The 11,295-nt window shown below is 41.2% G+C and overlaps 3 non-coding genes across 3 annotated transcripts; 1 reads left to right on the forward strand and 2 right to left on the reverse strand.

Annotated features, from left to right (window-relative positions):
• Positions 1 to 2,374: 2,374 nt before the first annotated feature.
• trnas-uga (transfer RNA serine (anticodon UGA)) lies at positions 2,375 to 2,453 on the reverse strand. Its single transcript has one exon. It is a non-coding gene; the product is annotated as a tRNA-Ser (tRNA).
• A 359-nt stretch (positions 2,454 to 2,812) lies between these two features.
• Positions 2,813 to 2,884, forward strand: trnaq-cug (transfer RNA glutamine (anticodon CUG)). Its single transcript has one exon. It is a non-coding gene; the product is annotated as a tRNA-Gln (tRNA).
• A 4,035-nt stretch (positions 2,885 to 6,919) lies between these two features.
• On the reverse strand, positions 6,920 to 6,991 carry trnaw-cca (transfer RNA tryptophan (anticodon CCA)). The gene has a single exon. It is a non-coding gene; the product is annotated as a tRNA-Trp (tRNA).
• Between the last annotated feature and the right edge of the window lie 4,304 nt (positions 6,992 to 11,295).

Consider the following 11,295-nt stretch of genomic DNA (forward strand, 5'->3'; position numbering starts at 1 on the left):
TGTGACAGAGACTGGGACTCAAGGTTATGAAGATTCTCACGCAAGTACAAGATATGAATTCAGTTGTGATTTTGTGAGAATTCCGTGAATATTGCCATTCAATTAGATTAATTTTGGTATGATGATGCAAAAATAATAACTAACTCCAGTGAAATTATTTAAAATTTATTGAGACTAGATTAGGACTGGATTTAAAGCTGATTCTGGTTTCCAATTTGGTCCCAGGTGGTCTGTTAAAACACAGACGGATACAACTTCTCTCTGTTGATGCTTTATTACAATCAAGCATCAGGATAAACATGGGGGGGGGGGGGGGGTAGCTCTGCTATGGCTGTGTGTTGGTAATAAATAAATAAATAACAAGGAATCATATATGCTAGTAAATAATAACAATGAACCCACTATTAATTACATTATCTAATGAGCAAGGACGTTCAACAATCGCCATTATATCGAATCAACAGCCAGGTGTACCTAGCCAACAGTAGAAGAAACGTAAACAAGCTAACTTTAAATGTACCAGAACTACAGACCAACAAACAACAGGCTTACATGAACTGACATCATCAGTTAAATGACTTACAGTCTCAAAGACGCACACGTTCTCAGCTGATTATCCTCCGGACAGCTAGTCTCTTTTTTTTTTTTTTCACTTTTTTCTCCGTGTGGCGTGGCGCCCGCTCGCGGCGTGAGGCGGGTGTCCGCGCTATTCTCCGACATGGACTCACAATTACACCTGATAGACAACCTTTAGTACAAAACTAAAGTAACAAGCCATTTTGTAAAATGTAGGGAGTAGAAAGTACGATATTCGAGTAGAAGTAAAAAGTCGCCCAAAAAATAAATAGTAAAGTAAAATACCTGAAAATTCAACTGGAGTACAGTAATGAAGTATTTGGTTTTGTTACTCCCATCTCTGATGACCGTAAAGATTAATATTACATTGTTTGCAGAACTGTACCTTCTAATAGAGGTAAGGCCACTTGGGTTATCTTTGGGTGCTCTATAGTCTCCTGCAGAAGGAAAAATCCAGAGTTGGCTCACTACAGATTATTTAAGCAACAAATTCCCTGGGGGACTTGAACCACCATCCTTTCGGTTAACAGCCGACTGCGCTGACCTATTGCGCCACAGAGACTGCATATGTCTGATGTTTTGAGCGGGAGTTCGATCTTTAAGCCACAAGCATTTGCTTATGGCTTTTTGAGGTTGAGCTGCACATGTATGCTTATCAGGCTATTTTCCTGTTACTCAGAATTGGGGAAGCTGACTCATGCTGAAATGTAGAGCTGGACGTGCATGCCTTTTCTTACATGTCAATTGAAATCTGACTTTGAATTCAAATATTTGGCATCCAAGAAAGTTCTGGAACTGATGATGTATCAGTTCGTTGCTGGTGGTTTCTTGGTCACAGCAACCAGCTTGATCATTGACATACAGTTGCCGCCACCTATCACTAAACTGTTGGGTGGGGCCTTACGTATTTGCTTGTATTACATCAAGTGACCTGCATACCAATGACTGCAAAGATCAATATGTACATGGCTTGCAGAACTGTACCTTCTGATATAAGGCCACTTGGATATCTTTGAGCTCATAGATCCTAGAGTTGGCTAACTCCAGGTTATTTAAGCAACAATCGTCTCTGGGTGGACTTGAACCACCATCCTTTCAGTTAACAGCCGACTGCGCTGACCTATTGCGCCACAGAGACTGCGCCTGGCTGATGTATATGAGCGCCAACTTGATCTTTAAGCCACAAGCATTTGCTTTATGGCCTTTTGAGGTCGTGCTGCACATGTATGCTTATCAGGCTATTTCCTGTTACTCAGAAATTGGAGAAGCTGCCTCTATGGTCTTCTGTAGAAGGATAAATCCCAGAGTTGGATCACTCCAGGGAGCTCGATCTTTAAGCCACAAGCATTTGCTTTATGTGAGCTTTGCTAACTGTGAGAAACTGTCACAAACGCAGAATGCGAGGTGATGCAGCGGCGTCTAGAAGCTGAGGAGACAGGCTTAATTGCGGGTGGTGGAACATGTCTAGTCTGGGGATCCTCATGGAGGCAGCTTGATTGATTGTGTTCCCTTATTTGTGCGATATAACAGAGATCTAATGTTTTATCAAACCGGGTTGGGAGAGTAACCTTTCTGGTTACTTCTTGACAAATAAAGCAAGTAACGTCACTCAAAGAAAGTTACTGGCTGGGAACCAAAGCCATATCAACTGCAACACATCTGTGCATTGAGAATGAAAATAAATGCTCAGAGATGCATCAGTGGCTTCCAGTAACTATTTGATATTGTAGTATGTCCATGAAGGCACATCTGCCATTTGTTACAATGAGATGTGTGACCACAATTAAAGAGCGCCTCTCGGTTGGCAGGATTCGAACCTGCGAGGGGAGACCCCAAGGATTTCAAGTCCATCACCTTAACCACTCGGCCACAACAACCTGAAAAGCAGTGTAATACTGATTGCACTAATATTTACACTGACTCACGAAAAAAACATGAGTAAAATTAAAAAACACTGCATAAACTTTGCTACCGTGTGTTTATTTAAATATGGGTACACTTTACATGTAGGTGTATACTTTACTGCAAATTAAACTGAGATGTCAGGGTTTCAATCTCCACCTCTGAAAAGTGCTGCTTCTTAGCCGGATTCGTCTGGCCATGTCGTAAATAGTAGAGGCGAGGACTCAAAACCGAGAATATATTGGGGCGTGATATTTAATTGTTGTGATTGTGTGTGCCTTTAATATCACACATGTGGATATAACGAAAGAAACTGCCTAGCAAACTCTTTGAAGGTTCCATGGTGTAATGGTTAGCACTCTGGACTCTGAATCCAGTGATCTGAGTTCAAATCTCGGTGGAACCTAGTTTTAAGCCACAGCACTGGTGAAAACATTCAAACTTTCCACATCTAGTTTAAAGTAAGCTGTGTGGTGGGGGCATGTTGAGGAGTCACCTGGTTGTTAATGTAACTTGAAAGAGCTCCATATTTGACAGTATTGACTGGAAGTGGTGGCTTTGAGTTGCATGGGGGATACACACTTTGCATTCAGTCTCATAATCACCATAAAATAAGCTATCATTGAAATTTGAACTTGTGTTGCTGCAGTCAGAGTATACAGTGTTCATCCCGAATGGGCCAGTATAGTGCACATCACTGCTTGTTGAATGGTCTATTAGCTTTGGAACCCCCGTTTCCCCACAGCTTTCAACTGTCAGATATGGGTGGGGGAGTGGGCACTGTGTCAAACCCTTTCTGTGTAAAAAACAAACTAAAGAAGTCTCTTGGATAAGAGACAAAACTTCTGCAGAGGACCTTTTACCAAGTCCAGTTGCCCTTGCCTAGTTGTGCACTTTTGGGATAAAGCATTGATCAGGAACCAAAACGGACACATCTGGACTCAATGGGGACATTGTACGGCAATATTTGACACATTTAGACCATGAAGACAGTTATCAGTTATTTCCCACCTGGCAGGTTATCTGTGGACTCAGTTGGACATTTTGAAGATAATTGCACAATGTGACCCAATTGTCAGTCTATTTCCCATGTGGCAGGGACATTTCTGGATTCAGGTGGACATTGTGGACAGAGACATTGGTGGATCTTGATTCCCACCATAGGATTTAGCCTGTATTGCACATTGCCTTCACATCCCGCGCAATGTATGCCATTGTCAAGCACATTGCCACCCTGGTGACTTTCTCCATGTCTCCATGAACGCCCATATATTTGGCTGACAGTTGAGAAACTTCCCTTGTTAACTATGACTGGATGACTGAGAACCTACAATAGAGTGACATGTTAATTAGTATATTATAATTTTTTAAACAGGTCTACTGAACATCTGTTGGATCAGTCAGGATGGCGTGCAGTCCAAGGCGCTGCGTTCAGGTTACAGTCTCCACTGGAGGCGTGGGTTAAAATCCCACTTCTGACAACCAGTGTTTCATCTGGAACTAATGTCTGAGATATGATATCGTGATTAAAGAATTTATCAGTTTCTTGTATGTAAGAGGACATGAATGTGCACAAGAAACCCAATTGCAAGTGCAGTGTTTTTGAGCATCTTTATTGTCAAACATGTAAAGTTACCATGTGTTTGTACACAGTAGACATATCTACTGCTGTATTCACTGTCTGTGGCAAGTCTTCAAAACTGTTCTTGACTTGCTTTTCCACATCCTCTGAATGCTTAGCTAACTAAATGACTTAAGTTGGCTGCAATTGTTGCTTTTCATCTTGTTGTCACTGTTGTGTGCCTTTAATAGCACCATGTGGATAATATGAAAGAAACTGTCCAGCAAACCCTTACAACACTTCTAAAGTTCCATGGTGTAATGTTAGCACTCTGGACTTTGAATCCAGCAATCTGAGTTCAAATCGCAGTGGAACCTGTTTTAGTTATGTCTCCATTAGCTAAGTGAAGTGTAAGTCTTGTTTGTGTTGTAGTATGGAACCATTTTCCTGGCTTTTATGCATTATGAAACTTATTAACTTAACTAAATTCATCTGTAATATGTCCAAACATTCTTCTCTTCATTACCGACATACTGGAAGTCGGCCATGTTTAATTGGATGCTCTCCAGTTATTGTTGTTTGGTAAATTGACATTATATTTTCTACTTTGGGGACTTTTCATTTCATATTCTTTGTCTGACATTTCTATTCCCTGTTTGTATTTTCTGTGACTGCATGTGGTTTTAAATCTGTTGGAGTTTCTTCAGACTAAAGCAAAGACACTGATGATGTCATCCAAAAGAAACATAAAGGACAGCAACCTGTTTCCAGAGGACACTAAAGAATGACGGAGCAGCAGGAAACAGAGCAGCTCAAATAGCAACAGCTGATTTATTCATCTGACTTGTAGAATAACGCCAATGATTGACTTGTTTTAAATGTCTGGGAATGTGGAACAGCTCCATGCTGACTACCTGAAATAAAACAAGGCCACATGCTGAATTGGGGACTTGATTTGATGGATTTTTCTTCTGTTGTGTCTCTGTTTAAACTCCTAATTTAAAGGTAAAGTCAGCATCCACTAAAGGTTGTGTGTTGCTGCTGACAGACTCAGATTATTATCTAAGTGTGTGACAACATTATGGGATGGATCCCTACAGAGATAGACCTTTTTAGTTAAAGAGGAACATCCTTTAGTTTGGATCCTTAGTTTCCAACAGACAGTGGTGATTGTAGGAACAGTGGAAAGATGAACCAAGATGGCTTGTCATATTTTGTTTTTTTCTATTGACTATAGTTGTGTTGTTATTAACAGAAATCAACCTGTCAACATTTCTATTCATCATAAAGTTCCAACGTTAAGATTTTTGCCGCCAGTTCAAAAGGGAGCTGAACACGGAGGTGGATTCCTCCCTAACGGCCGCTCTGCTCTGCTCCGTGCCCCGCTGTCCGGTAATAGTTAAAGCAGATAAAAACCTAAAGAACACTCAAAAGCTTCAAGATAAAACTTACTTAAGAATAGGGAGACCACCTGCTAATAAGCCAAGGGGGACAAGTGGTATGTTTCTGAGGGACAATGTGGGACACTGCCTGGCGCAGCGGTGCCTACCCCCCCTCCCCCCACGAGCAGACTCACTAATACTGGTTTACCCATTTCTAGCACATACCACCTTACATGGTATATTAATAATGCCCTATGCCCCGAAACATGTGTAACTGCTGATGTAAGCTCATGAATAGGCCAACCAATGTGTATTCTAAATAAAGATTAATATTTTGAACATTCATACAATTATAATATAATTGACAGATGCACTTCCACTTACGATTTACTTTAGCTATTAATTTTATATTTCCTTACAATTTATTCACTTTAAATACATAATATAAATTATAGGACTAACAGGAATTGTAGTTTCTCAACACCACAGGAACAGTTTAAAAAAGAGTCTTCCCAGTCTTCCTTGTACCCACCTTCTCTTTTTAACTGATGGTGGGGGGGCCTGACTGCTCAGACTCGGGCTCTTTCTCCATTTTTTGAATTGGAAAGCGCGTTCCTAAAAGTCCCTTCCAGTGTCTGGTATGCAGTGCGTGCGCTGTCATGACAACGAATCAGAGGGATTTTAAATTTGGCTGATTTACAGTCATATTCTGTACATTCTGGCTGATAGTGACGTTTAGAAGTCAGAGAGACTAAATCCGTTCAGATCACAGATCATCTCCAGTCTGTTGTTAATTAAAATCAGCATCAGATCTCATGTAGAACATTCTGAGAGCTACAATAAAACTAGAGACTGTTCCAGCGATATGTGGGTCTGATTATATTTTATTAAATCGGAATCGCACCACAGTGTTTTTGTCACCTCCTCTTCTGAAATTGGCTGGAAACTGTCCGACTTTACCTCCGCTTTTGTCCCCCCCCCCTACGGCTGCTGCCGCCGGCTCTCGTCTACTTACAGGCGCAGTTCATCCCGAACGAGTTGTTCGTTTGGCTGCCTCGGGCTCCAAGATAGAGCGACCAATTTTTTTTGAGCAAGCATTGATTATGCGTGACACGGTCTCAATTTGCGGGACGTATGAATTGGGCTTCAAACGCTGTGCGCGCACGCGTTAGCGGGACGGGTGGTCACCCTAGCCTGGACGCGGAGGGGTGTGTGTCTTCTCTCTGCTCTGACTGCAGGCTGTGCCTGCTGCGCGAGGCTACTGCTAACTGTGAGTGCTTTTGGACGGGAGAGGGGCTCACGGCAGCTCCCGTGGTTGAGCAGTCTTTTTCACCTCCCATCCTGTAGTCTACTCGCGCCCCCCCAGGAGAGAGGGGGGCGCGCCCCCCACGGTTGAGAACCACTGGATTAAAATAACTTAATGATCCTCAGTGGGGAAATTAAAATTTACACTCAGTCACAGGGCTGAAATACACACACAAACTGCAGTAAGGACATTTGACCCCGACGTGATTTGAACACGCAACCTTCTGATCTGGAGTCAGACGCGCTACCATTGCGCCACGAGGTCTGCTGATTAATGCAGTACACATCAACTTTCGTTTTGATTAATGCATATCTGTTCTTTTTAAGGCATAACACATATGCCTATACGTTATATGCCTCTACGTTCTTTTTGAGTAATACAGTACACATAATCTTTCTTTTTGATATATAATTTCATCTATAATATTTATTGATCCCCAGTGGGGAAATTACAATTTACACTCTGTGTACACTTTTTCAGTAATCCCACACAGGCCTGAAATACACACACACACGCTCAGGATCTATTCAAGCACAAATGGAGAGATGTGAGAGGGAGTGGGCTACCAGCTGGACCAGCGCCTTGAGCGGTTGGGGGGGTACCTGGCAGTTCCCAGGATGTGAAGTGGCATCCAACCACACTCTGTAATTTGGTCCGCATGGGACTTGAACTGCGACCCTCCGGTTCCCAACGCAGCTCCCTACATGTGCCAACATTCTATTTTTTACAGTGACATATCTGATTGTAACGGCAAATGTCAGGAAATATGGAGAGGTGCATTAAGACATCTTTTTAAAGCAGATGGACTTTTCCTTAAAGGAGAATTCCAGTCAATTTCAACACGTAGCTCTGTAGTTTGTACATTAGGAGGTCTGTCAGTGGAGAGAGAAATGAAACCAATCGGTGGTGTCTACCCGTGTTATCCTCCTGCTAGAGTTAGCACCCAACAGGCTCAAACAGGGACAGTTAGTTTAAACCTGTTTTAGCCTCTAAACAACCAATCAACCTCACTGAATACCAACCTGATTTTCACAAGTTCTTTGCTTCAAAGGTCATACATGTAGCTATTAAACAGGACACAAAATAAACTAAATATTGCATACTTACTGTGACTTTTGATGTATTTGATTAAATGACTAGTCGCAGCTGTTATTACATAAGTGTTTGAACAGATACACCTCATTTATGGACTATTATTAATAATATATTAATATTCATGAACATTTCTGAATGAATCGCCAATAGCCTTATGATGATACCTAGGCTACTCTTGGAGGTGAAGCAGGAAGCTGAAGACGGATAACACCGTCTCGGAGTCGGCCAATCTGACCCGTCTGACAGCAAACACCGAGGAAACACTTCCTCAAAGCCACTTCCTGCTTCTTCCTGGAAACCTTCAAAATGAAAAACACCAGATTTGGGAGAGTCTACACAAAACATTTCAAAAGGCGGTAAAGCTTAATTCTTCCTTCACATTTCTTAGAACCTTTCTTCAACAATGAATCGCCGATTATTGTTTCAGATCAAGTTAAAACAAAATGTTACTTTGATGTTAGCGATCACTGTGAGGAGATTAATACATAAACACATCAACTTTCTTTTAGATTAATGCATAACACATCAACTTTCTTTTAGATTAATGCATAAACACATCAACTTTCTTTTAGATTAATGCATAAACACATCAACTTTCTTTAGATTAATGCATATACACATCAACTTTCTTAATGCATATACACATCAACTTTCTTTTAGATTTATGCATACACATCAACTTTCTTAGATTAATGCATGTACACATCAACTTTCTTTTATATTAATGCATATACACATCAACTTTCTTTTAGATTAATGCATATACACATCAACTTTGATCAATGCATATACACATCAACTTTCTTTTAGATCAATGCATATACACATCAACTTTCTTTAGATCAATGCATATACACATCAACTTTCTTTTAGATCAATGCATTTACACATCAACTTTCTTAATGCATATACAATCATCCTTCTTTTTGAATAATATAATGTAATATTTATGATCCCCAGTGGGGAAATTACAAGTTGTACCCTTTGTTAGTAATCCGGAGTCAGACACGCTACCGTTTCGCCTTGAGGTCTACTGATTAATGCATATACATCAACTTTCTTTTAGATTAATGCCTATACAGATAAACTTTATGATTAATGCATGTACACATCAACTTTATTTTAATTGATGCATATAAACATCAACTTTTCCTTTTTATTATTGCATATACACATCAACTTTATTTTGACTGATGCATATACAGTGGCAAAACAAGCTACAATGTGAGGTAAAAGGGAAAATTTGCCACTGATTTGCCACTGACAGGCTCAGATTAATATTCTAACGTGTCTGACAACTTAATGGAAGGATTTAAGGAGGTTGACCTTTCTGTTTAAGAGTTAGATTCTTTTTTAACATAAAACATCCAAGTAATTGCGATCGCTAAACCCACCAGACTCCATGTAAATAAACAGTCATTTTAGGATCATAAAACACGCACTTCATTCAAAGTTGACAGAAACAAAATAAAACTATGAAAAGCCGTTTTGGGTCGTCTTTTCACTTTTCCAACCATCACAACTCTAGTTTTGGTTGAAATAAACCCATAGTTACCCATTTACATGTGAAAATATGTCGCTCTATACACATTACATTTATTACACATGTATAGTGTGATGTGTATATTCTCATAATCTTTACAATATGTTTTGTTTTCAGCCCTCAAAAATAAATAAAATAAATGAGATAAGTCTTATAGACTGGAAATGTCTACGGCGTATGACATCACAGCATTCCATAACACATCAAAAGAACTAATGGCCAATCAGCTGTAAGTTCATGATGAGGTCATCAGTGAGGTCACAAAACGTCCACAGAGGACCTTATAAGTACAAGCCATGTTGAGTCTTTAAGTTCAGGGTCCTGCTCCGGGTAGCTGGAGGCCAGCGGCTTCGGCAGAGACTAGGCGCTGCGAAAGCAGCTTGTCTTGGAGGCCTCGCTCCCAGAAGACTAGGACCAGATGCTGCGAAAGCAGTTGGTCTTTGAGGCCTCATCGCCTGAAGCCGCTGTTCTCCAGTCAGCCAGAGCAGAGGGCCCGACTGGCTCCGCCGAGGAACAGAGCTACCAGCTCTGGGGGCAGGGGTCAGGGACCAGGGTAAGTGGTTTAGAAAGGTATTAGGGATCGTAAATGCGCTTCAGCAAAGCTGAAAACCAGTCTGAAAAAAAAGCCCATAGTGTCACCCACCTTGTGTTTGTGTTGTGTGTGTGGGGTGTGTGTATGTGTGTAACTAGATAAAAAATTAAATGCTTTGGACTTTTATTGGCACTTTAGAGATTTATGGCTTTGACTATTCTGTTTATCTGTAAAGGTTATATTTTAGGTTTGTCTGTGATTTGTCCTCAGACCTGCTGTACTTTCCTATGGACTATGGATCAGGTCAGAGTTGACTGTGGGAACAAGTTTTATCTGGCATTATTCATACAGGGTCGGCAAGATGGCTCTGTGTCGTGCGGCAGCCTGTTGCAGCACCTCCTGATTGTATGCGTGTTTTGTGTGTTTTTAGTCACTTTATTTTTTTTATTTTTTGGCCGGGGGCCAAACCTGAAATCCCAAAGGAACTACGAAGGAGACGCCGGGTTGCAGAGGAAGAATAAAACGTAAAGAAAAAAGAAGAAAACACAGGCCTGCCGTCCCAGCGATCATTATGGGGAATGTACGGTCTGGGGAATAAGACGGACAAACTAGCAGCACTCATCAGAATCCAGAGGGAGTTCCGCGAGTGCAGCATGCTGTGTTTTAAAACCGAAACATGGCTGCACTCGCACATCCCGGACTATGGTGAGGCGGTACCCGGCTTTTTGACCGAACGTTATAGAAAGTGGTAAGAAGAATGGAGGGGGGGTTGCACTGTATGTGAGTGAAAGGTGGTGCAACCCGTACATGTGAATGCGAAGAAACGTTTCTGTAGCCCGGACATTGAACTGCTGGCTGTGGGGTTCCGTCCGTACTATCTCCCGAGGGAGTTTACGTCCGCCATAAGATCGCTGTCTACATCCCACCGTCTGCTGATGCGGAGGCAGCTGCTGACGTCATTAACACCACGGTCTCGCGACTCCAGACGCAGCAGCCCAACGCCTTCATTGCTATCTCTGGGGATTTTAATCATGCTTCTCTGGATAATCCCTCCCGGACTTTAACAATATATTAACTGCCCCACTAGAGACAATAAACTTTGGACCTACTGTATGCAAATGCTAAGGATGCATACAGTGCCACTGCCCTTCCCCCCCTTGGCAAATCAGATCACAATCTTGTCTTGCTGTCTCCTATGTACAGTGGTGCTCAAAAGTTTACATACACATGCTTAAGTTGACTAAAAAGAGGAATAAAAAAATCATGTTTTGGACATTTATTTTAATACCTAAATTAAAAATGAGGTAAAATCCAACCTTTAAGGACACCAATTTTCTTTGTGAATGAATAACGTATTGTAAATAAATAAATGTTCTTATTTAAAATACAGGGGTCATA

Source organism: Etheostoma spectabile, unplaced genomic scaffold (assembly GCF_008692095.1).
Source record: "Etheostoma spectabile isolate EspeVRDwgs_2016 unplaced genomic scaffold, UIUC_Espe_1.0 scaffold00018647, whole genome shotgun sequence".
NCBI lineage: Eukaryota > Metazoa > Chordata > Actinopteri > Perciformes > Percidae > Etheostoma > Etheostoma spectabile.